Source organism: Pan troglodytes, chromosome 1 (genome assembly GCF_028858775.2).
Source record: "Pan troglodytes isolate AG18354 chromosome 1, NHGRI_mPanTro3-v2.0_pri, whole genome shotgun sequence".
NCBI lineage: Eukaryota > Metazoa > Chordata > Mammalia > Primates > Hominidae > Pan > Pan troglodytes.
In genome coordinates this window covers 85727479-85754582 of record NC_072398.2, presented here as the reverse complement: position 1 = coordinate 85754582, position 27104 = coordinate 85727479, and the positions used below count along the sequence as shown (strand labels likewise).

General features: G+C 36.2%; 1 long non-coding RNA gene and 1 pseudogene across 2 annotated transcripts; one reads left to right on the top strand and one right to left on the bottom strand.

Annotated features, from left to right (window-relative positions):
* Nucleotides 1-1709: 1709 nt before the first annotated feature.
* Nucleotides 1710-16796, bottom strand: LOC107974163 (uncharacterized). Of its 2 annotated transcripts, none has more exons than XR_001716710.1 (3): nt 16582-16796; nt 2396-2471; nt 1710-1966 (listed from the first exon to the last, which is right to left on the bottom strand). It is a non-coding gene; the product is annotated as an uncharacterized LOC107974163 (long non-coding RNA). The 2 variants fall into 2 exon arrangements; XR_010148842.1 differs by lacking the exon at nt 16582-16796 and adding an exon at nt 16329-16479.
* Nucleotides 16797-24317: 7521 nt separating this feature from the next.
* On the top strand, nt 24318-24388 carry LOC112207297 (small nucleolar RNA SNORD113/SNORD114 family; annotated as a pseudogene).
* The last annotated feature ends 2716 nt before the right edge of the window (nt 24389-27104 follow it).

The window sequence follows — 27104 nt, the reverse complement described above, 5'->3', positions numbered from 1 at the left end:
CCTGGAGGACTAAAATGGCTTATTGCCCCAGAGATTCTGATTCTGTAGGTCTAGAGTGGGGCTCTATAATTTGCATTTCAGTCAAGTTCCCAGGTGAAGCTGATGCTGTTGGTTCAGGGATCAACATTTAGAGAAGCACTGCCTTAGAGAAATCTAACCATAACTGGGGTCAGGTTCTTCACAGGTCTTCTATAGCAATGCTTCTTACATTTTGACATGCTTACAAGTCACCTGGAAATCCTGTTAAAATAAAGAGTCTGATTCAGTAAGTTGGGGTGGAGCCTGCGATCCTGCATTTCTAAAAATCTCATAGGTGGCGCTGAGGCTGCTGGACCACAAACCACACTTTGAATAGCCTTCCTGCTTCTCGTCATTGATTCTACCTTCACGTCACCAAGTTCTCTACCCTTCAAGACTGAGGTGATGAGAGATATAAAATGCTTGGCACAGCACCCAGTGCATGGTCAAGCACATTATATGTGTTAGCAATTATTATGTGGAGGTATTTAGTACAATTGTTCAGAATGTGGAGTTTTGAGAGACAGACATTTGAATTCCATGTTTGCAACTTACCAGCTTTGTAAACTGGGGCATGAAACAGAATGGCATTGAGGCTTAGGCTCCTTATTTTCAAATTGAGGAGTTTAGTAGTCTTTACTTCACAAGACTGTTGTAAGGATTAAATCAGATAATAAATGTAAACTACTTGGCACGCTTTGGAAATGGCTATTATTGCTAGTAAAACCGAAGATATAAAGTGACAAAAATGGCTGCAACAGGTGTTACGTGAGCTTTTACTGTTTGAAAGAGATAGACTCTACCCAGAAGAAAAAAATCACATGGCACCCATTAGAATACTAATGTTCGTTTATTGCTAACAGTTGTATCACCCGTCAAAGGAGAAAGGACTCAGAAAGTACTGAGAAATTTACAGCCATCATTTAAAACTAGATTTGTAGAAAAAAAAGAGTTACAGAAACAATATCTTTTCAAAAGTTTTTAGAAAGAAATTGCATTTTACCAGGGAGGGCAAATGTATTCTTATATAATCAGGACAACTTTATATCTGTGCTCTTTCAAGCCAGAGATTATAATTCATTTTGTACCTACAGAACTTAGCATATAATAGAATCAAAATAATATGTGCTGAACAAATGCATGAAGAAACCCTACCATATTCAAAGAAATAATAGGCTGTCTTCCGTTAGTTTATCCCTTTAACTTACTCTGTTTTTCTTAGATGAGTTCCTTTTGTCCTCTTACTATCCCAGTTTTAGCACTAAACAACCCACATTTAAGGAAATCCCTCAGTTCAGGGCAAACCAGGATGGTTGATCTCTCTGGACATGTGGTCTACATGAAGCTCCTATTTGGCCCAACCCTCCTCTTATACCCATGGTTAGGCTTCTTCTACTTTCACGGTATTTACGGCTGGTCTTCTTCCCTCAATAACTTAATAGATATTTACTAAGGGTGCACTACACACAGGCCCAATCCGAGTGGGTTGGAAGAAGTCAATGTGAAGAAGAAACTCCTGCTCTCAAGAAGTATCCATGGACAATGTAAACTCTTAATGACTCTCTCTTCATCCAGGTGTTATTAGTCTTTCTTTTGGCCAAAATCCCTGTATCTATTGCTATGTAACAAATTACTCCAACTCTTAGCAACTTAAAACAAAAAGTGTTTATTATCTCACACAATTTCTGAGGGTCAAGGAATATAGGAGTAGCTTGGCTGGCTGGTCCTGGCTTAGGGACTTTCTTGAGGTTGCAGTTAATCTGGCCTCCAGGGCTGCAGTCATCTGAAGTGTTGATTAGGGATAGAAGATCTGCTTCCAAGATGGCTCAATCCAATGACTTTTGGCAAGGGCCTCAGTTCCTGCTGCCTCTTATCAGGAGCCTCAGTTCCTTACCACACAGGCTTCATACAGCTGTTCGATATGGTAGCTGGCTTCCCCAATCATCAGCTAAAGCAAATGATTGCAGATAGAGATAGGAGAGAGAGAGAGAGAGAGAGAGAGAGAGAGAGAAAATGAGAGAGTGCAACCAAGATGGAAGCCACAATGTCTTTTATAACCTTATCTTGGAAATGACATACCATCACTTCTTCCATGTTCTACTCTTCACACAGACCAACTATGGTACAATGTGTATGTTTTGGGGAACTTCATAAAAGCATATATACCAAGAGGCAGTGCTCTTTGGCAGCCATCTTGTGGAGTTGGCTACCATGCTCCCCAATCCCTGTACTAGAGACTGGAACTTCTATACCCCTACCACCAGCATGTAGACAATGTTTTAAGGTAATATAAAATTAGGGAATTATTCCTTTGATTGGTCTGCTCACACTGCTGAATATATCTTCTCAACACACTAGTGCATCTCTTACAACATACCTTTTTCTTGACTGGAACGTTATACTTGCCTAATGTGATCACAGCACGACTTAGTAGATGAGGCACTCATTATCTCCTGTGAAACAGATGGGAAACTTTGGCTCAAAGAGGTTCTTAGTGGCAACCAGTTGATTCACTTGCCCAAAAACCTAAAACGGCTGCCAATGTCGTCATTAGTTCAAGTCTGAACTACTTAGTTGGCATTCAAGTCCTCTTTAAACTGGGCCTATATTTTTTTCATCAGATGTTTCCTCATTGACTTCAACATACATTAGAACAATATCATGAGTTGCTTGCTTCCAAATAGGATCTGACCTTCTTCCAACTTTCAATAAAGAAATCAGACATTTATTAGCCACATATCCAGAATTCAGGGACCCATATTCTAAACTCTACAAGCCAGGTGCAATTCCCAAGATTTAATCTGAAAATTTTGGGAAGCCCAATTTAGCTCTTTTACTCAGACTCCTATATGAGAAAGACAAATATGAATCTTTCTCACTCTCATTTCTATTGTAGCAGTCTGAGATTTACCACCAGCTTCCTTGCACTATGTATGTCTTTGTTCATTGCAATTTTTCTTTGAGGACTCAAGACCAGCCTATTTTACACTAGTTCCAATGATTTGACAGGTATAAACTATGTCCAAAAGAGTTAACTTTCCTCCCAAAAGTGACTGCAGAATAAGCTAGGCCTTCCAAGTCAGCCCTGCTTCCATCAACCCAAGGAGGCATGTTGCCTGAAAGTCTTCATAATAGGTGATTGGCAAGTAAGGTTAGGTATCATTGCTGCAGTGAAAGAGGGTTAGGAATTAAGGTCCAGACCTTTAATTGCCCATGGTGAAGTTTTCCCTAACTCTTCTAGCTAAAATTATTCCTCATTTTCTATTTTCCCTGAGGTCCCCATCCTTTTTTTTTTTTTTTTTTTTTCCTAGTTAAAAGGAAATTTCTAAGAAATGATAGACATCTGACATGCGGTCTCAGTCCAGAAATTCAGATACAACAGAAGTGAAGTCTACACATTAATTGATACTCTACCAAGCCACAGTAACCAGCACTGTTTTCAATGGAATAAAAGCTCTATTATCTACTTCATCTGTCATTAGCTAGTCAAATATTCCTATTCTGGAAGTAAATCTTCAGAATGTCAAAGGGACTGTTTAGTTTTGAATTTAAAAAAATTGATTGAAACATTTAATAATCAAAATCTTTACATAATGATTGGATTTAAAAACATTTCTGTTTTCTTTTAAGATAGGTATATTTCAGAATTATACAAGACTACCACATTGTGAATAATAATAAACATCTGTGTGCTATTACCTCACTTAAAGAAGTAAACATTAGCAATGCAATCGAAGCCCTTTCTACAGCCCTCCACAATTACAAGCCCCTTCACTGCTCTCGGGTAAACAGTATCCTGAAATATAAATTCATTATTCCCATGAATTTTTTTAGAATTTTACTGACTCTATGAAGTAACTCTACCCATATATAGCATCGTTTGCATGTTTTAAACTTTGAATGGTTTGCTTTGTATATTCTCCAACTTGCTGTTTTTGCTCAACGGGAGCAAGTTAAGAATGAGGACTTTGTTTTGTTCACTGCTATATCCAGAGAACCTAGAAAAGTGCCTGACATATAGGAGGAACTCAAATACTTCTTGAATAAATAAGCATTATATTTGTGACCAATTTTCCTACGTATATCTGCAGCTCCTCCTGTCTCATTTTTACTTCTGAATGGTATTTCAGTGCATGGCTATGCTACATACTCCTCTTGAAAGACGTTTAGGTTGATTTTATCTTTCTTTTTTTTCTTGCTATTATAAACATGCTGTGCACTATGAAAATTTGTTTAAAATTTTTTTTTGTACATACATGGTAAAGTTTCTCTGAGATATATGCCGAAGAGTAGAATTATGGGGTCTCCAAAGTGGTTTGCCAAATTTTACATTAGCAGCACCAGCAGCATTTGTGTGTACCAGTTACTTCCTATCTTTGTCATCACTGGGATAATGAGACTTCTTAATGTTTGCCAATGTGATGGATGTGAAATTATATTGCTCTGCAGGTTTCCTTTTTGTTTGTCTGTTTACTAGTGAGGATAAACATCTTTTTATATGTTTATTGGCCATTTACATTTCTTCATTGGTGAATTACCTGTTTATTTATTTATTTATTCGGCCATTTTTCTACTGGGTTACTTATTTCTTTCCTTACTGCTTTCAAGGATATATATTTTTTAATTCTGGATACTATCCTTTGTCAGTTGCATGCTTTGCAAATGTCTTCTATTTGTGGTTTGTCTTTTTTCTTTCTTCTCCCACAGCACTTAAAAAAAAAACTTTCATCATAATACTTATTCCACTGAATATTAACTTTTTAATGCACTAAAACCATTACATCATTAAAAAGTTTAGTCTTCTAGACTGTGAGGTTCTGGAAGGCAAACTATGTGTTATTCATGATTGAGGGCCTAGCACCATGCCTTGTACATATTGGGGCCCACTTAATGCTTTTTTATTTTATTTTTCTTTTTTGAGACAAGGTCTTGCTCTGTCACTCAGGCTGGAGTGCAATGGACAATCACAGCTCACTTCAGCCTGGACCTCTTGGGCTCGAGCAATCCTCCCGCAGCCTCCTGAGCAGCTGGGACTATAGGCAGGTGCAACCACATCCACCTATTTTTTTTTCTTTGTAGAGACAGTGTCTCACTATGTTGCCCAGGCTGGTCTTGAATTCTTGCACTCAAGTGATCCTCTTGCCTCAGCCTCTCAAAGTGCCGGGATTAGAGGCGTGAGCCGCTGTGCCCTGCTGATTTTGATTTTTGAAATAGATAGGATTTTTTTCCTCAGACAAAGCAAAAAGCAGTTGCTAGGGGCTAGGGCAGGGGTTTGCAAAGCACAGCCCATGTGTCAAAACAGCCCACTACCTACTTTGTAAATAAAGTTTTATTGAAACACAGCTATGATCATTTGCTTACATTTTATCTGTGGCTGCTATCCTGCTATAACAGCAGAGTTCAGTAGCTATAACAGAAACCATATGGACCACAAATCCAAATATATTTGCTATCTGGCCCTTTACAAAGGAAGGTTGCCATTCCTGGACTAGTTAAGTAAAGGTGAATGCACACAGAAGCATGCTACTATGTTCAATTTTGAAAAGAAAAGTATACCTGATCTCTTAACATGGTCTTAACATCTACCAGCCTGCTTATTTTGCAGCTCCTTACCTCATCCTATCTTAAAAAGAATGAGTAACAACATATATAGAATATTTGAAAATAACCTAAATTAATTTAGGCCCTAAATAATGCTGTCAGTCCCCAAATAATGTCATCATTCTATCTTGAATTCACGAATACAGAAATGAATCTTATTTCATAAGAATGTCTACCAAAAACTGACTCCTGGATCATCAATTATTTAAGGACAGAAGGAGTGTGTTTGAATTTTTTTGTAACCCCGAGTCCCACCCAACCTTATTCAGTGTTCTGCTCACTGAGGTCACTCTATAAATGTTGATTTGTGACTGCTGATATTGTAATGCATTATTTACCTGCTTGCATTTTGTAAAAAATAATTGGGACAGACAGAGAGGGACTAGGACACGGGTAGAGAGGCATAGAGAAGGCAGAGACAGAGGGAAGCAATGAGGAAAGATGACCCTAAAAGCATTTGCTAATTTACAACTTCTGGAGCTGCTGAAACTGCTTTCAAAATTTGCAGCCTTTGACATTTTTGCAATTTTTCCATGTTCCTGCTGCTGTTCCAGTACCACAGATAAGAAACCCTCAACTCTTGCTCTGTTCTGGAATAATGAGATTGGAAAAAAAAGATCTTTTTCATCTTTTCAACATTAAAAAGAAAAAAAACTAGTCAAAGCCCAGCAGTTCAACAAATATTACTCATGTCATTGGCAAGAAGAAAAGGAGACTTTTGAATTAAAAAAAAAAAAGGAAAAGACGAACACAGGAGGCATTGTTTGCATATCAGAAAAATTAATCTACATAGGAAAGTGTAAGAGCCTGCAATTCAGAAAGCAAAGAATTAGGACAGCCCAGCTGAGAATAATTTTCTAGCCAGTTAATTTAATTGCATAAATCATTCCTTTGTTAGCAATAAAGAGATATAATTAAAATGAGATTGCCTCTAGTTTCTATTCTCTAGAAACTAAAGGAATTGATTTTGGGCAAAGCATTCTTCCAAATACCAGATCGGCAAATTACATTTACCTTTTTAGAAAAGCTAAATTATTTTGCCGTAATATCATGGTGGGTTTAATTAATTATAGATCTGCCATACGATCTTAAAGAAATAATTTATTTAATGTCCTTAGAACAGAAGTTTGCAATCATGTGTGTATCCCTTTGGTAGATGGTGTGCAGATTTTTACTAACAGGTCAGAAGTTTAACAGGCAGCTGTCAGGAGAAATTTGAGGCAGTATAACGATTGTTTGGGGTTTTGGTTCGCTGTCCTTGTTTAAAATAAAAAACGCCACTACTTAGTATTGCATAATTTAACTGAACTCATTTAGATTGGCTTTATTCTAAAATTACTACTGGTAATTATTTGCTGTCTTTGAACCTTTGGGATTTAAAGAGCCTATAATTGTCTATTAAATAGAGGGAAATCAGATCAAAGAGGGATGCAAAAAGTCTCCTACTATAAAGCACAGGTCTGCTGATCAGTCAATTGAATGTCAGAGAGAATTGCAAGCTGTGACAGAGAAGTGGCTCATTTTTATGGTAATGAATTTGAATTTTTAAAAATGTACTAAACTACACTTGCTTGCTCTAGATTTTTGAAGTTCATTGGCATTACTTGGCAACAGAGATTTATATGGTGGTGGGAGGGATCCCACCAGCCTTCAGAGAGCTTGAGCTCAGAGAAAACCGTGCCCTGCACAATGGCTGCAGTTCTCATACTGCATCTGAGCTCAGAGGGGCAGGTGACGCTCTTCCCATTTCATGGATGTGATTGTAAAATGTCCAGATTCATTTTTGTACTAGACAAAATGTTTGGTGTGGCTGTTAGAGGTTTACATTTATTGACTTTTGAGAATGACAAGTACACTTTATCATTTATCCGTATTCCTGAGGCTCATGAGAAGGCAGCCAAAAGAGAAAACTAGCTCAAAACTCAGAAGAAATTAGGTCTTTCTGGCATGATTGCTGCTGCTCAGTGAGGATCTCTTACTAAAGGAGCTAGACAATAAGGACAGACACTTCCTAATTCCAAAATTGCTCCACAGGACAGAACAGATGGGTCTGACCTTCCTCTGCTTAAAAAGTCAGCAGAATATTCCAGTCTATGTTGGGCAATAGTTGCTCTGAACATCTTTTTGGTAGGTCCTGCTATAGCAGGGTCTAGCCCTTCGAGCCCCAAATCTCTGTAGACTATTCACCTAATGCCATGACATTCACTCTTACATTCTCTCTCATGGCTGACTGTGTGAGCTCTTCAGCTGTCTGGCTGGTCCTTCATTAACCCTTTTGGTGTGTTCAAAGGTGGCATTATTGCCTTCCCTTTATTTAATCCTGTGTGACTTGAGTAGGCTATTAGTACAGCACAAATAACTGAAAATTTATGCCGAGGTTAATCAACAAATGTCCTGATTTATTTGGAAAGTCTGGACTGGAAATGTCATGTGAAAGGCAGATTTAGTTGTTAATATGTTGGCTTCAGCCAGAATGGTTAAAACTAAATAACATCGCATTGTTAGGATTAGAAACAACTCTTCACCCCAGAGAAATTTCAACCTTATCAGCTGGTTATGAATAACTTCTGCTAATTAATAATGCCAACCTTAGGCAATTTGGGTCCTGCTTCTATATACAGTTGGCACTTGAACAACAGGGGTCTGACCTGCATATATCCACTTAGGTGAAGATTTTCTTCTGCCTCTGCCACCCCTGAGACAGCAAGATCAGGTCCTTCTCTTTATTCTCCTCCTCAGCCTACTCAGCATGAAGATGAGGATGAGAACCTTTATGATGATCCAATTCCACTTAATAAATAGTAAATATATTTTCTTTTCCTTATGATTTTCTTAAGAACATTTTCTTTTATCTAGCCTACTTCACTGTAAGAATACAGTATATAATGCCTATAACATATTAAATATGTGTCAACCTGCTATTTATGTTATGGGTAAGGCTTCTGGTCAACAGTACGCTTTTAGTAGTTAAGTCTTGAGGGAGTCAAAAGTTAGACACGGATTTTTGACTATGTGGGGTGTCAGCTGCCCTAACCCTCATGCTGTCCAAAAGTCAACTGTGTTGTTTTTCTTATTGTTTTTCTTTATCCACATCAATCAGACGGAGACCTCAGCCAGCCCCATCAAAAACATGGTTTTGCTTGTACTTTCTATTCAATAAGTTTATTCATGGGTAGTGCAAATAATGTTACTAATTCACTGGGTAAGTCAACGGATATCCCAAGATGTAATGCCCAGTCTCATGTACTTGAAATGCAATGCCTGACTTGAAGATATATCTAGAAGTGTATATTAGTGCCACCAGGGTAACAAGAACACTCAGGATCTCATGAATACTTGCTCTGTTTCTGGATCCTCATGACATTCATTCTCAAAAAACAGAACTTGTCATATCCATTAACCTAAATTACAGGTAAGAGATCTTTGGGCTAGAGAAGTTTAATGTCACATGTTTACCCAGCTACAGGGAAAAAGTTACCAGCAGTTCCTGAAAGCAGTCTCTGGCTTTCCTACTTAGAACTTAAATTCCTATTCAGCTACCTGATCTGGACCAGGAGGTAGTGAGCTGACATTTAGTTAAATTATTTTGTATCAGTGCCTTATCAAGCTTTCGGTACTGTAGTATTTGAAAACAGGTTCAAAATACCCACCAGGCCACAAATATTTTATGAACCCTAGAGAGTTTTAAGGGCCTTATCCTTGTGAGTACTGGTAAGGGTTAGCATAATTACTTGAAACTACCTGTCTCTGTCCTAGGGTTAGGAATGTGGCCTATAACCTTGTATCATCATCTTTTCTCCATAGTAACCATTTTCACCACTCTCTCTTCCATGTCTCACAGTATCCTTTACCTATCTCTTCATATACCGCAGTGTGCTACTATTAATTTCCTATCTGAATGACTCTACCACTGTCTGTGAGCTTCTTGGGCTCAGGAATAAAAGCCCATTCAATGTTTGATGCAGTCCCTCACACAAAGGTACTCAATTTCTCCTTATTGTTGTTATTCATCAAAATGGGGGGAAATCCTCATATCCTTGTTATCCTATTCACATACTTGGCCTACTATACACATTTCTTATCTAGAGGTATGATTAATGTGTTATACCTTGCCTAACGCAGGACCTGTTGCATGCTTGGTATTTAATAACTTTTGTAAGATGAAAGTCACCATGCACTAGACAGGTATTTTAACAACTGCCAAGAGATGTGTTTAGAGGATGTCTAGTGTGCATAATATCAAGCATGGAAAACTGTCATACTCCTGAGCAGCCAGAATCTAGTCCTCCTTAGGGCTGTATTCAAGGCTCTATTTTCATAATTCACACTCTCCCTTGGCTTTAATTATCTGCTCTTCTGATAACTCTCAAGTCCATCTATCCAACCCAGACTTTTCTTTAGAGCCCCACACCCATGTATCTGACTGCCTTCTGGGTACCCCAGTTGGGTGTACTATAGGCATCTCAAACTCAATTCTTCCTAAATAGAACTCATCATTTTCATCTCCTCTTCAAAGCAAATATTACCACCAGCCCACCCAGTTGCACGTGATAGAAAAGAAAAAAAGCCTTCGCTCATCCCTCTCTCCCTTAACCTCCACAACAATTCAAGCAACACACCTGTCAACTCTCTTCTATAATTGTTTGGCCCAGTTCTTTTTCTCCATTCCTCAGACTCACCCACCAGATACTGTTTTGTTCCTCTCCAATCCAGATTCTACAACAAAACCAAAATAATCACTATTTTAATAAAATATTAGTCCGTTGCTGAAAAGTCTCTACTGTTTTCCCATTGCCTTTAGGATAAAGCCAAAACTCTTAACATGGCTTTCAAAGCTCTTGAAAACTTCTTTGTCTCATGACATTCTTGCCATTCCAAACCTTAATTTGGCTGCTGCTTCTCAACATGGAGCCCTCACCACAATGTTACCTCCTCAAAGACATGTTCCCTTACTACCTTGGCTAAAGGCTAGCTAAAGCAGCCCTACCCCAAAACCACTCAGTTTCTATCTCATTACCTTATATTTTAAAAATGAACTTGTCAATACATTGGGTATCTTATTAATACTTCCCTATTTGTTGTCTGTCTTCCTCCACTAGGATTTAAGCTCCTCCTCAATGTATATAATACTCAAAGCTGTACCTCCAGATTGTAGAACAATGCTTGGCATGTAGTAGGCACTCCATAGATATTTGTGGATCTACTGAAGGCTCCTTTATATTCTTGTCATTTCCACAGTTATGTCATCCTCTACGTCTCTCTTTAAGGACCTTTGCACATGCTGTTTCATACATCCCTTTTCTACACTATTCTTTTAAGCTTGCTAAATACTATTCAGCATAATTATCATTTCTTCCAAAAAGTCTTTCCTAACCTCAGTTGAGTCCCTCTGTGGCATTCTCACATGTTGTCTTGATCATTTTCTATCAAGAGCATTTGACACTGTTGGAATTATTGTATACATAGCTCACTTCCACACTAGACTTCCACATTTTTTAGTTGTTCACAGTTATGTTCTCAGGGCCTAGTATCGTGCTTGGCACATAACAGGTGCTCAATAATAATTTGTGGAGGAATGAATGGATGAAATGTGTTTCAGAAACAGTGTTTCCGTTCTGTGGGGAATTTATTTTCAAATCAGACTCTAATAAATACTTCCTCCCCAAAAGGTGAGAAACACCCTCCTCTCACCCTGGCGTATAGATCCAGTGGGGAAGAATGCTGATTGCACAGGCAGTGAGGATTAGAAAGCTGAGCTGTAGCACCAAGCAGACAAATAGATAAGCTATTCCTAATGTGGTAAGTAATTAGCACACATTTGGCAGAGTGTATTGGAAGGAGCAAACCTCCTTAGCAGTATACTTGGAAAACACTCAGGACTTAAAGCTGAGAAAAAAACAAGGAGCAGTTGCAAATAGATACTAAGAAAAATCTTTACATAGTAATAAAGACCTTGAAACATGGAAACATCATCTCGGAGAGATAAGTATGGGACAAGAACAGAATGTAATATGTAGCAGAATCTCCAAAATTAGGACTAGACGGAAGAAGAAAACTCTGGCTGTTTCTACAACCGAGATTATTTTTCTCCTGTCTTAACCAATCTAAAAAAATGTTTTTTTCTAATTTTTTAATGAGGAAGGAATTGAAGATTAGTGTACAAATTCTATTTTATCATTGCTCTAGTTGATGTATAGGGAGTTCTTCCTAAGTTAGTTATATTCCTTAAAGTGAACATTTTCATTGGCAGTTCATACTTTTGTGTTTTTATGAAGTCCTGATTTTTTTAAACTCCTACTTTGGCCTCCCAAAGTGTGGGGATTACAGGTGTGAACCACCATGCTCAATTGTACATTTGGACTGGATAGCTGCCAGCAGTCAAAATGTTGGCTCTCAAATTAGTTAATTTGTAGTTTGGTCTAAAGAAGTTTATTTCTCTCTGGGTATGCTACCTAAAATTCCATGGACTCATTTGGAAGATTGTGAAATTCATCAAATGACTTGCCCAACCAAAGTATACTGGGGTGTCCTCATGGAAGAGAACCTACAAGGGGCTCAAGAAAGCAGGAGTTCTGCCTTTGTTCTGCTATAACTATGCATGGTCTGATGGCTTACCTCACGTCTGTGTTCTCCCATGCGTATTAGTAGTCCTATAGTGTCTCTGTAAAGAAGGACTTTGTGATCTTAGCAAAGCCTTAAAATTAGGGTTGGCAAATAAAATACAGCAAATAAACAAATATAAGTTTAGGGCATGCTTATACTAAAAAGTTATTCACCATTTATCTGAAATTCAAATTTAACTGGGCATCCTGTATTTTTTATTTGCTAAATCTAGCAATGACAATTAAAATTAATTTATCATTAAAAGAAAAATTCCATTTCTCTCAGTTCTCTGCCCATCATGATAAAAAGCCAAAAAAAAAGTTGCAGAAGGAAGTAAAAAAAAAAATTTCAGTGGTGTCAATTACTTTTTCATGCAATATAAATGTTTAATTACTGAGACTTCCTTTTCTCTTCCTTCCTTCCTTCCTTCCTTTCTTCTTTCTTTTCTTTCTTTCTTTCTTTCTTTCTTTCCTTATCTTTCATCTATAACTCTTGCTCTTTCACCCAAGTGGGAGTGCAGTGGCACAATCACAGCTCACTGCAGGCTCAACCTCAATCTCCTGTGCTCAAGTGATCCTCCTGCCTTGGCCTTCCAAAGTGCTGGAATTACAGGCATGAGCTACCACACCCGACCTGAGACTTCTTAAAAATAGAAAAGAGTTGACAATCTACTGAGAGAGAAGGCATTTTGAAGCCAGTGATTGGATTTCCACACATTATCTTTTGTTGTTCATGTCTCCATTAGCATAGCAGTTAGAGTGTTTTGCTGCATTTATCTCCTTTGATAAAGTTAGGTGCTTATGAGGTTGTGAACTCAATTCTAAGGAGTATAGGTTAACTTCTGGTTTAGAAGCCAAACTACATTATACACCACAACACACTAGGGACAAAAGGGGCCCTTTGATAAGTCATAAACAACCAGCTGATTGATTGGTTCTAGGAATTTAAATATCTAGGCATTCATTTTAATTAAGCACTTCATTGGAAAACACATAACACAGACTACAGTCACTAGAACTGTGACAGCTATATTGCAATTTTATAGCCCAAAATTTAATCAGCAGGTGCTGATTAATCCTGCTCTAAAAATCTTCCATAGCAAGGCAGTTGCTCAGATTCTCTATGCTTCAAAAGGGGAAGGGGGGATAGTTGATGCTGCTGAGAAAATAGATGGCCAACCTTTTACTTTTGCTCCCTAGTTTTCTGGGAGTTTTGATTTCAGCTATAAGCAAATTCCCATCTTTAGCACCAGTGTTGACATGACCATAACAATATGTTTAAGACCATAAAAGAGAACCCCATTTGAAAATTAGCCAGCTCTGAGTTTAAAGGGCTAGGTTTTCATAGCTAACTTTCAGTCAGTAAAACATAAGCTTCTCCCCAGCACAACCCCCAGCCCTCCCCATTTCCTTTCAGTTCTCTCCCCTCAAATTGCACAGGTTTCTCTCCTGGACCCATTCTATATTTTCTCACAGCTCCTCTCTGGGTCATCTCTACCTGTCATTATTTTAGCTCTTTGATTTTACTAAACAACATGTTGTTTCCCACACGTATGTTTGTCCTAGAATGCCCTCATCTTCCTTGGCTTAGTCAAATCCTCCTCATGCTTCTTTGAATGCCCAGACCAAATGTCATCCCCTCGAGAAGCTTTCTCTGTCATCCACCCCAGACTATGCCAAGTACCTCCTTCTGTGACCCCACAATTACTTTAATGTGTCTATATCACCTTGTTTATGTAGAGTGGGTAGACATTTTTACGTATTTATTTTTATCTGCTTATAAAAATAAAGCTTGCTTGTTTATAGAAAAGGTGAAAATAGAAAAGTATACAAAACAAAAAATTATCAATAATTCTACCATTCAGAATACAATGCCAATATTTTGGTGTATTATCTTCTAAACTTTTCTCTATGCATCCTATGATTGCTTAATTACAAAAATTCCCCCAATTTTCCATCCCTGCCTGTATTCTTGCCACTTGATATGTGACCTTGAAGCTCCCTCTATCGAGAGACAGAATCACTTCCCCCCACCCCTTTAGTTCTTCTTATGACTTGGTTTTGAAAATAGAATGTGGCATAAGTAAGTGATGGTGTGCCTATTCTGAGCCTTGCACATTTCTGCTCTCTCGAAGCCCAGATACGCTATGAGCACAACCCCAAGCTAGCCTGCTAAAGAATAGATCATTTGAAGAATAGGTAAATCATCCCATCTGAGATCATTCTAGAGCAGCCCACTCCGAACTGCCCTGCCAGCTAAAATCAAAGATGCCCAAACAAGCCCAGCTGAGATAAACCTAGATGAGGAGAACTGCCCAGCTGAGCACAGCCTAAATTGCCTGCAGAATTATGAGTGAAATAAATGGTTTTTTGATGAATCATTAAGTTTTGGGGGAGGAGTATTTCGTTATGCAGCAATAGCTTACTAACGCCTATACATTTTTACATAGTAGAGGTTACACTGATTATAACAAGTTTGTGCCTTCTTTACTTGCTTTTTTTTTAATTTTTTGTAGAAATGGGGTCTCACTATGGTGCCCAGGCTGGTCTTGAGCTCCTGCACTCAAGTGATCCTCCTTCCTTGAGCTCCCAAAGTGCTAAGATTACAGTCATGAGCCTCTGTGTCTAGCCTCTCTTAATTTTTAAATCATAATTATATGATCAAAAAATTATTGCCAAGTTTTATGTTTATCACTGCATGATAGTCTATCTTATGGATGTAGCATAAAGTTTTTACCATTTTTCTATTCTATATCTAGGTTGTTATAAAACTTATAATTATAGAGAGCACAGTGTAATGGGCATATTTAAACTAGAAATAGAATTATTGGGCCAATAGCCATAGAAACATTTTGAAGGTCTTTGATACATGTTGACAAATTCCTTTTCAGAAAGCTTACAAGTTTCTGCACTGTCACTAGTGCTGCCTCGGATGGCTCATTTCACCACAGTCTTGCTGCAGTGAAGTATTAATTTTAAGTAAACTGTAAATCTTATGGTTAAAAAATCACCATTCCAGTTTTTATTTTTTGTAAGTAAAATTTGACTGATGCTCTTTTCTTATTCTATTTGATATGGTTTGGCTGTGTCCCCAACCAAATCTCATCTTGAATTGTAGCTCCCATAATCCCCATGTGTCAATTGGGAGGTAATTGAATCACGGGGGCGGATTTTTCCCATGCAGTTCTCATGATAGTGAGTAAGTCTCATGAGAGCTGATGGTTTTATAAAGAGCAGTTCTCCTGCACACGCTCTCTTGCCTGCCGCCATGTAAGTTGTGACTTTGCTCCTCCTTGCCTTCTGCCGTGATTTTGAGGCCTACACAGCCATGTGGAACTGTAAATCTATTAAATCTCTTTTTCTTTATAAACTACCCAGTCTTGGGTATGTCTTTATTAGCAGCATAAGAACAAACTAATACACTATTTGTATTTATTCTTTTGTGAATATCTCTTCATGCACATTGTTAATTTTTCTTTTCCTCTTTCTTTTCAGTAGTTGTGCTTTGATTTGCATGTTCTCTATATTAATAGCATATATTACCAATATTTACTATTTACTTAATGACTACTAAGAAGTAAGCACATCACATAAAGAATCTCTTCTAAATCTATGCAACAATTTTTTCAAGGTAAGTTCTAGTATTCTCCTATTTACAGATGAGAAAACTGAAGCCTAAAGAAGTTCAGTATCCTGTCCAAGGTTATACATGGAAGACTTAGGTTCCAGAGTCTGGCTCTTCCTTTTGGATACTGTTACTTCACTTTCTCTATCACAATTTTGCAAGAATTTTTTTTCCCCTAACTTGTCAGTTATCATATTATAGAAAGATTATCTCTTCATAGGTTCATGTGTCTTTCCCACTAGCTAGATTGTAAACTTCTTATGGTTGAAATAAATCACTGTATCACTTGCATCTTACGTGGTGCCCAGACAAAATATATATTCCATAAATATTTGTCAAACTGAATTATTTGCTCTCATGTTGATACCGATATCTTGGCGGCCAAATTCTTTGTCTGATGGACTATTATATACATTATGATGTTCTTTTACCCCAATTAGATGTTATAAAATAAACAGGCTAATTACATTAGATCATCTTACTTGGTCAATTTATGTTTTCCACAAGTAGATAGCAATGATTCATGGTTCATAATCATGATTGAAAACAACTATCACTGGGTTCCATCATCCTCCAAAATGATAAGATCCTGGATAACCTGGGTAGAAAATTATTCACAGCACTGTCCAATCCTATTCTTTGTTACTTGAATTTGGCCAAAAGTACAGAAGTTGTTGGTTATCAGTCCAACTGTTCCTTGAAAAATAGTTGTGGAAATAAACTAAATTTACTTACTGAAGTCAAGGTCCATGTACAACTTTCATGACCTTTCTTATATATTAGTCACTTTGAAAATAAGATCCAAAGCTGTGCTTAAGAGGAAATTAAGTTTACATAATAATACATTGAACTAGTGATTCATTTTAGAGTTCTAGATTTGAAAGGCTGCATTATACAGTCTTAAAATTCACTGTAAATTGGCCCAGTTTTTAACTTTGTCACTTTTCTGAATGCCAGATTCTACCTGCTCCTTCTATGGAATAATAGGAATTCTATGGAATAATCAAAAAAGTTCTGATTAGATTCATAAAAGGAAGGCTTTCCAATCTGCATGTGTTCTGTTTGTGGGTACAGTTATATCTCCTTGGAAACAGGAAGGATGATGCCCATATATATTTGCACAATGAAATAGCTACTAGGTTAACAAATGAGTTCTCTTAGATGCTTACTAAAATTTGTGTGTATATGCTTTCTAAAGCAAATCAAAATTAAATAAGCAAGACTCTTTTCTTTCCTGGTGGGACCCCTAGCTACCTTGGGGACAGACTGACAGAACTGCTAGCTTCAGCCTAGGGATGAGTTGAAGTAGTCTGGAAATGCTGAGCAGTGCCTTTGCAGGAATGTGCAGCACCTGGCACTAGTATTTTAAAACTCTCTAGAGAGAGTCACCAGTTTTTTTTTAACAGCTGAGCAACAACTTGCTGGGCTCCAAACTAGGTCAGTGAACACAGAAGGTGAAAACTTTCTGTTAAGATCAATTTCTCATTATATTTAATAACAGTTTCAAAAACAAGGTAGGCAGTGGGTGGGGGGACATGCTGACAGTGAGGAATCCACTTTCTTAGACTCATACACACAGGATTTCTCAAACAAAAGAAGACCACCTGGCTTCAAAATTCTATAGTCTGTTTAATAATACCCCAATAATTTTTCATTTCTGTTTTACAGTAGAGGTTATCAACCACTACTCTAGTAGATTAAAATTCTCTAGCAACTATTTTTCTCTAAAAATGAATATAGGCTCAGAAACATGCAAATAGATAAGTAGTATAGCATAAGTAGCTTAAACATATCCAAGTATCCAAATGTATGTGAATTTATTGTATGGTAAATCTGAATTTTCAAAATATTAGGGAAAAAATAGTGTGAATACCAGAGGCCATTTACCTATTTTGAGGGGAGAAAAGCTAGATTCCTGTCTCATAGCCTGCATAAAAATAAATGCCAAAATAACAGCAAAAATATTAGAATTACAAAAATATTACAAAAGATCTTATGTTCTGTTCTTCATTAGTCCCACACATTTTCTTACATTTATTTATTTCTGGTTACCAAATACGTATTCAGTTGATGTGTATGAATAGGATATTCCTTTCAATTTAGCTTCCATGTGATTTGTTAATATCAAAGAAAGCTGTTTAATACTAATCTTGTATCCAGCCACTTTCAGTTCTTAGTAATTCTAACAGGTGTTTTAAGTTTTGTTTTTCGCTTTTTTTTTTTTCTGTTGCCCAGGTTGGAGTACAGTGGCGCGATCTTGGCTCACTGCAACCTCAGCCTCCCGGGTTCAAGTGATTCTCCTGCCTCAGCCTCCTGAGTAGCTGGGATTACGGGCATGTGCCACCAATGCCCAACTAATTTTCATATTTTCAGTAAAGATGTGATCTCACCATGTTGGCCAAGCTGGTCTCGAACTCCCACCCTCAGATGATCCACCCTACTTGGCCTCCCAAAGTGCTGGGATTCCAGGCGTAAGCCACTGCGCCTGGCCAGTTTTAAGTTTTGGTTGAATCTCTGATTAAATATGTGTATGCATATGCATATTCATGTATGTCTTTTGTTTGTTTTATTTAATTAGCCATAAACTCTAGAATTCTGTTTAACTAGTGATGACAGCAGGCATTTCTCCAGTTTCCATCTTTAAGTAAATATAGTCACTGCTTCAGCATGTAATTTTGTTTGTTATTGATTTTTATTTCAAACTCTTTATTGTTTTTAGGCATTTTTATTCTATTACTATTTTACTTAGAATTTTATGAATTGCTGTTTATTTTTATTAAATACGTATTTTACAATTATTGTTCAATTTTTTTTCTCTTTTAAGTAACTTAAATAGATTAAAGGTAAAAATGTACTGAATAGTAGCTTTGCTTGGGTTAAGCATTTAATAAAAATACGTAAGTAATATTTATTGCTATTTTTGATTTGACCTAGCCTTTTTGGAATAAGCTGTTACTTCATCATGATTAATTTTTTAAAAATGTCTTGTATGACTCTTTGCTAACGCAGTATTTGGATTTTTTTGTATCTAAATTTGTAAATGATATTGGTGTATAATTTCTATTTGTGATTGCTTTTACCTTTTCTAATATAATTCTTTGATGTTTCCAATATCCTCTATTATTGGTCTATTCAAATTTTCTATCTGATCTGGAATCAATTTTGATAATTTAAATTTTCCTGGAAATGTATATTTCATTTATATTTTTCAAACTAATTGTTATACTATATATTTAAATTTTCTTAAAAATTCTTTTAGTTTTAACTATATTTGTAATTACAACATTTTCTCATTTCTGAATTTGTGTATTTTTGTTCCTCTCTTTTTTTGTCTTTTATTTCCCCTTCAAATCAGTGTTTTTTCCTTCTTTTTGTCAAGTTGTTACAACTTTGTCATTGTGTTTTGTTATTTTTTGGCTTAATTGCATTGTTCTTAAGAGAGTTTTCGAGTCCATTTTCTTTGTGGTCAACTGCATGAATATATATTTGCCTTAGGTTATATACAAAGTTCTATATATCCATTAAAACAAATGTATTATTTATGTTAATTAAATTATTTCTGTATTTACTGATCATCTATCATGTTCTGGGCACTGTATGATGTGCCAAGTGCACAGTGGCACAAAGAGCATTCCTATTTATTGCTATATGATATTTATTGTATGGGATATAACACAGTTTGTTTATTGAGTCACCTCTTAATGGACATTTGGATTACCTCTAGCTTTTAGTATTATAAATAAAGATTCTATGAACTTTTGTGTTTAAGTTTTTGTGTGGAAGTGCGTTCTCATTTCTCTTGGGTAAATAATTAGAAGTGGAAAGTTTTAGTCTCATGGTAGCTATATTATATTAATCTTTATAGACAGTAGAAAATTGAATTTGGACTTTGGAACTAAAGGTGAATTTTGCCTTATAACAGTACAATGGAATCTTTATATAATCATGGATCCAACTGAGCTATAAAGTCTCATTTATGTTACTTTTTATGCTTTCTTATCATTTTTCTACTTAGAATATGTTTTCCTTGATAATTTTTACTCTCTGTTGTATATTTTCCAGAATATGAATATATTACAGGGTAATAGTACCATCAAGAGGTTCTACAAAAAGTAGTTTCTATCATTACATAAATTGAGAAAATGCTTCTTAGAGATTTACAATTCATACTCATATTTTAAGGACTATGAGAAGTCCTGCTTAAAACTACTCAGTGATTTCCCCTTGCTTTTAGACCAAATTCCAAATTCTTAACACAGTTCATGAACTCCTGCACTCTGGCCCCTACTAACCTCATGACACTCTGACTTGATTAGTTCAGTGAATGAGCCAAGTTCCTTCCTGCCTCAGGACTTCACACAAGTGATTCCTTCTGCCAGAGCTCTTTTCTCTATCTCCACACACCTGGATAATCTCTCATAATTCTTCTGGTTAACAAATTAGATATAGTATCATTACAGAAACCTAGAATATAGATCAAGTTCACATTCTAAACTCTTAGAGCATCCTGTGCTTTTCTTCTGTAGCACTGGTTACAATGACAATTCCATAGTTACATGTGTAATAATTTGATTTATGGCTGTTTTTGTAGCTGGAATATAAACTCCATAAAAGTAGGAACTTGTCTGTCTTGTTTCCAAAAGTCACCATATCTGCCTGTTTTAGACAAATAGTAGGCACTTCATAAATATGTATTGAGTGAATCAAGAAACCAAGTAATTTTATTTAACCCTACATTTCCTAAGCTTACTTGACATATTTCTTCCTAATTATCTTGCAGAATTAGTATTCAGTCAATAATGCTCTTAGGAATGGAGCTCTGTGTGTGTGTGTGTGTGTGTGTGTGTGTGTGGCTGGTAATTATCCTATTCACTCCCTTAATAAATATTTATTGGGTGTTGCTATGTGCTAGGCACTGTGCAAGGAATTCTTCTAGTCACTGAGAATTCAGCAGTTTCTAAGCCCAGAGGGTTTACCTTCAGCAATATTCAGCCAATAAATATTCAAAAGTAAATAATATATTAGTAATGAGTGCTGTGAAGACAAAAAAAAAATAGATCAGGATAAGAAGATACGAAATGAAGGCTGAGCTTTAATTTAGAAAGGTGGTCAGAGAAGACCTCTCCCATAAAGTGACTTGTGAGTGAAGATCCAAAGATTCATAAAGCTGTACTTGCTGTCTAGGGGAAAGAGCATTCCAGATAGGGGAAAGAGAAATGGCAAAATGCCTGCGGTGGGAACATGTGTAGAGATCTGAGTGCAGTTATAGCAAGAGAACAAATAGAGAGAATGGTTGGACTTGAGGTCAGAGAAAGTGGAGAAGGGCACTAGGTTATGCAGGGATACAAAAGGCTTTGGATTAACTCTGAAGGATACGTGAAGACATTGAGCAGAGCAGGAATATAATACATATTTTAGAACGGTTACTGGCTCTTGTGTGGAGAGCATCGGTAGAAGGAGGAAACTTATTAGGACTCTCTTGTAACAATCTAAACAAAGTAGACTAGGGTGTTAATGACACAGGTGATGAGAGATGGTGACATTCTGGATATATTAAATGTAGAAACACCAGGATTTGCTAATGGATTGCGTGTACAAGACTGGGAGCTTAGATTGTGGATGAGGAAACCTAAGTTTGATTTGATCATACCAAATTTGAGATGCCTGTAAGAAACCCAAATGAAGATGCAGACAAGGATCTGTAAGTTTAAAGTCAGAGGAGATGTCAGGTCTAGAGATATAAATTTAGAAGTCAACAACCTACTGATACTATTTAAACTAGGGACTGGATGAGATCATCAAAGAAGTGAGTATAGATCAAAAAGAAAAAGAGTCTGAGGACTAAGCCTTTGGGACTTAAATGTTTTATCATCTATAGTAGTTAAAATTGAAAACCTCATTATATAAAAAGTAAAATGGACATCTTTTTCTTTTCTATCTCCTGGATATTTTATTGTATGAGAAAATTTTCTCTTCTCATTCATTTTTTGAAACATATCTTCAATAATTATTTAGATTGGTGTACGCTTCCAGCTTTTTCATCTTTTTATTTTATACTGATTCATTTATCAAGTAGTAGCACATGAACTAAAGTAAACATTTTCAGGATTGGTATTAGCCTTTTTATGTCTGTGAATATCTTTTTCTTAATATTTGAATTACAACTCCACTGAACATGGAATTCCTGAGTTACAGTTATTTTCTTTGTACTCAATAGTTACTGATCTATTATCTTCAGTAGTTAATGTTAAAAGCAGAAATCTGAGTCCATAGATATTTCTTACCATCTGTAGTCAACAGTTTATGTGTTTGTTGGCTTTTATTTACTTATTTGTAATTGTTGATGTTTGTTTGTTTGTTTCTTTTCTCTCTGACTAGATGCTCATTTTTTTTTTTCCTCATAAAACTCAAGAGTTTCCACAGTATATTCAGGTCTTCATTTCTGTAACGTTTTCAGATTTTAGCATTAAAGTTATACTTTCTCCATACAATTAATTATAGAACTTTCTATGCTTTTTTTGTTTCTTTATTGTTTATTGTGTTTTTCTACGTTTGTTATTTTTAAAGCTGTATTATTTACCTTCAATATTGTTTAAATTATATTGAAGGTAAATAATACAACTTTTTCTATTTTCCAAACACTTCTGTGGTGTGCAGGCCTATTTAAATTCTCTATTTCTTCTCAAGTAGTTTTTATTAATTTATATCTTATTAGTAAATTGTCTGTCTCTAGGTTTTCAAATGTGGCCCTACAGAGCTGCATGTTGTATTATTTTCTAATTTTCAGAATTTCTTCCTAATCTATAATTATGTTTCCTTTTCCTTTTGTTTTTATACTTTTACTCTCTCTTTCTCTTTACTCCTTAAACAGAATTGTGAAGAGCCTATTTAATAGTTCTTTGAAATGAACAGTTTTTGGAGTTATTAATCTTTTCGAACATCTTTTGTTTTGATTAATTGTGATGTATTTATTCATTCTCCTCCATTACTTTTTTTGAATTCTTTTGTTCCTTTTTAATGTTCTTAAATTGAGTACTAAGCTCTTTTGTTTTTATTATTTATTTTTTAAAATAGACATTTTTATTTTTAGTAAACTTTAGATAATTATTTAAGTAACATTTACTAAAATTTTTGTCTGAGTAGAAGTTTAGATATTTCCTATAGGTTAAAATATAAAGCACACTCTTAATTGACTTCTAGAGATTATAATTTCAATTTTGACTTCTTTTTGAATCAATGGCTTTATAAGGATACTTTTCTTAATTTCTAATCAGCTGAGATTTTATGCCATTTTTCTTTATTTATAATTTTATTAAAATGAATGCATCCTATAAAATCTTTAAGAATTGTTAAAATTTGTTTTATGACAGTCACATGGGAGATTTCTGTAAATATTCCATGGTCATATAAAACAAATTTGTATTTATTTTTTAAAGAGGTAAATTTCTCTCTCCCTCTCTCCATGCACACACATACACTTCCATACACACATGTACATAGACACATATGCACACATACATACATGAGTGTTTACAAAACTGAATTTGTTGATTGTAGCATGCTATCTCCATGCTCTTACATACTGTTGTCCACCAGATCTGTTTGATTATGTGCCTTTGACGCAAACAACCAATAGAAAAATAGATAAAAGTTATGAATGGGCATTTTACACAAAAGGGTCTCATAAAGCCAATACAATTACGGGAAAATATTTATGGTCGTTAGTATTAGGTATGTGCAAACCATGAAAACAATGACGCACCACTTTATACCCATTTGATACACAATTTTTTTTTAAAGTCTACAGTATTAAGTGTAAGACAGAATGTAGACAGAGAGAATCTTTATACAGTGCTCTACACTTTGAAAACCAGTCAGATATCTTTTTCTAATGTTAGATGGTCACCTATCCTATATGCCTAGATATATACCTAAGAAACACTCCATATCTACAGCAAGAGGCATGTATGAGAATGCTCATTACAGCTCTGGTTAACAAAATTAAAACCCTTTAAAATCCCAAAATTTCATCAATGAGAGAATGGGAAGATAACTATGGCTCAGTGGAATGTTGTATTACAATAAAGATGAGCTACAGTAACATACAACAAAATGGATGAATCTTATTAATAAGATATTAATAAAAGATAAATCTCCAAAGATTTTATACATGAAATTCCTTTGTATAACGTTAAGAATTGTGTGTGTGTGTGTGTGCACGCGCATGTGTGTGTGTGATTTAAGAACATGTAGATGGAAGGGAATTATATAAAAAAGGAAAGCAAGTGTGTGTTCTGTAAAGGACTCAGGTGGTAGAAGGGAGTGGGGTGGAATAGGAGAGGGAGAGTATGGTTAGATGTAGGTTATTGTTGCTCTTCTGATTGTTTGGGGTAGAGTATCTCAGGTGTTTATGATGTAATTAAAAATAATACACTAAATATCCAGTTAACTAAATAAAAGTAGGCTGTGAATGGATCAATGATGACAAAGTATCATGAATGAGGGATTGTGAATAATCTATTTTTATGAACCTGAGGTCAAATTAAAAATAATAAATTGGGCTTTTTTTTTTTTTTTTTTTTTTAATATACACGGGGTCTCACTCTGTAGCCCAGGCTGGAGTGCAGTGGCATGATCATAGCTCACTGTAACCGCGAATCCTTGGGCTCAAGAAATCCTTTCACCTCAGCCTTGAGAGTAGCTAATACTACAGGTATGCACCACCATGCCCAGCTAATTTTTTTTTTTTTTTGAGACAGGGTCTCGCTTTGTCACCCAGGCTGGAATGAAGTGCCGCAATCACAGCTCACTGTAACCGCGAATCCTTGGGCTCAAGAAATCCTTTCACCTCAGCCTTGAGAGTAGCTAATACTACAGGTATGCACCACCATGCCCAGCTAATTTTTTTTTTTTTTTTTTTTTTTTTTTTTTTGAGACAGGGTCTCGCTTTGTCACCCAGGCTGGAATGAAGTGCCGCAATCACAGCTCACTGCAGCCTCAACGTCCTGGATTAAAGTGATCCTCCTGCCTCAACCTCCCAAGTAGCTGGGACTACACCCTGCTAATTTTGTATTTTTTTGTAGAGATGGGGTTTTGCTATGTTGGCCAGACTGGTCTCAAATTCTGGGCTCAAGCAATCCTCCCACCTTGGCCTCCTAAAGTGCTGGGATTACAGGCATGAGCCACTGCGCCCGGCCTAATTTTTTTTTTTTGTTTTTAATAAGGTTTTGTAGAGACGGGACCTCCTCATATTGCCTAGGCTGGTCACAAATTCCTGGACTCAAGCAATTCTTCCACCTCAGCCTCCCGAAGTGTTGGGATTACAGACATGAGCCACTGTGCCCAATCTAAATTGGGCTTTCAAAAATCAACACACAATTTCTCTCTTTGATCTATCAATTAGCTTTAAACACTACCTGTCTGATATTAATATTCACACTAACTTTTTTGTTTGTTTGCATGTGTCTGGTACCTCTTTGCTCCCTGCTCTATTTTCAGTGTTCTTTTATAAATTGGTTTTAAATATCTCATAAGATGAACGCTTCTTAAACTTTAACATGCACATGAATGACCTTTATTTTATTAAAAGTTTCTGTTCAGTGGGTCTGGGGTGGGACCTGGGATTTTGCATTTCTAGCAGGCTTCAGGGAATGCGAGTGTTGCTAGTTCCACACACTTTGAGTAACAAAGTTATAAACAATGTATATCTGATCTTTTCTTAACCAAGAAAGTCTCAGTCTATATTTTAATAAAGGACTTTAGCATATTCACATTTAATGAAAACAATGCATATACTTAATTTTAGTCTTTCCATTCTACTTTATGTTTAATTTAGGATTTCATATTTTTTATGCTAGTTGAATTGTCACTATTTATTCACTTTTTCTCTTGTTTGGAAATTCTAAAACCATTTTCTATTCAACTTATGGTGTTTTCCTGTTTCTCAACAGCTGCAATTTATTGTTTAAACAAGTATTTAATAAATGCCTACAATCATTTGTTGAGTGTATTTATGTACTATTCTTGGAAAACAAAATGCCAACTATTTCCTCCTTCCAAGATACTCTCTTCATCCACTGATTTCCCTACTCCAACACAATGAGATCTTTAGATTATATTTTCCTTTCCTCTTTTTCCCTACAAGATAACATCTTTATAATTCATTCATGCATCTCCCATCTTTACAACCTCTAGGTATTGCTGAGGTAACTATATTTAGGTTTTACATTACAGTATGTGCTTTCTGTTCTAAGAATTGTATCTGAACAGTGATGTTGCTCATTATCCATCACTCTGTCATTATTCCTTTACATTCAGTTACATATATTGCAAGGTCCATTTCTCACTTCTCTTTCCTTTTTATTTTCCCCTAATTTAAGTTCTTCCTTGGGATTCAAAAGTTCTTTAAAGTCCTTTTTATTAATATTTTTTTCAGATGGGGTATATGAGTGACATATTTTCTAAATTCTTGTATATCTTCCTCTTATCCTGGTAGGTAGGTGATTGCCATCTTGACTGAATATAGAATTCTTGGGTTGTATCTACTGAATTTCAAAATTCAAAACATATATTTCAACTTCAAGAAAGTGTTTGCGCTTTAATTTATTTTCCTTACGGGCTCATAGTGTAATAATTATCATCATTATTTGGTTCAGATTGCCATCTATCTCCTCAGAAGTTCTTTATTAGGGAGCCATCTGAGTGAGATTCTTGGCTTGTTCTTCTACTCTGTATATACAGTGTTCTGTTCCTTTCTCAGCTCGTTGCTGCATTAGCTCTTGGGGCTCAGGTTCACCTGCCATGTACTCTCCATGGAATCAGTGTCAGTGATGAAGCTGAAATAGTAATGTCTATCCTTATGGGCCAGTGGTATAATGGCCAGCAGGTCATCTCTCAATCATCTCACCTCCACGGGCTAATGCTCTTTAAACTTAGATCCCAGACACTTCTGCAGCTTTTTGGGAGCTGGGGAGACCAGTTAACCCTACCAACACCACTTGCTCATGTTTGTTCTGCTCTTTCCCTTGTGGATTCTCTCTACAAGACAACCTAGCTCAGTCTACAAGGATTCTCAGGGCAAAGCCACTCTTAATTTGGCATGTGGAGCACACTGTAGTGCATAACAAGCAGTCAGGAGCATACCAGATGCCTCTCTTCTACTGACAAATTCCAGAATCTTCAGCCTGGCATGGAAGTGGAAGGGCTTTCTCCTTTCTTTTTTTTTTTTTTTTTGAGACGGAGTTTCGCTCTTGTTGCCT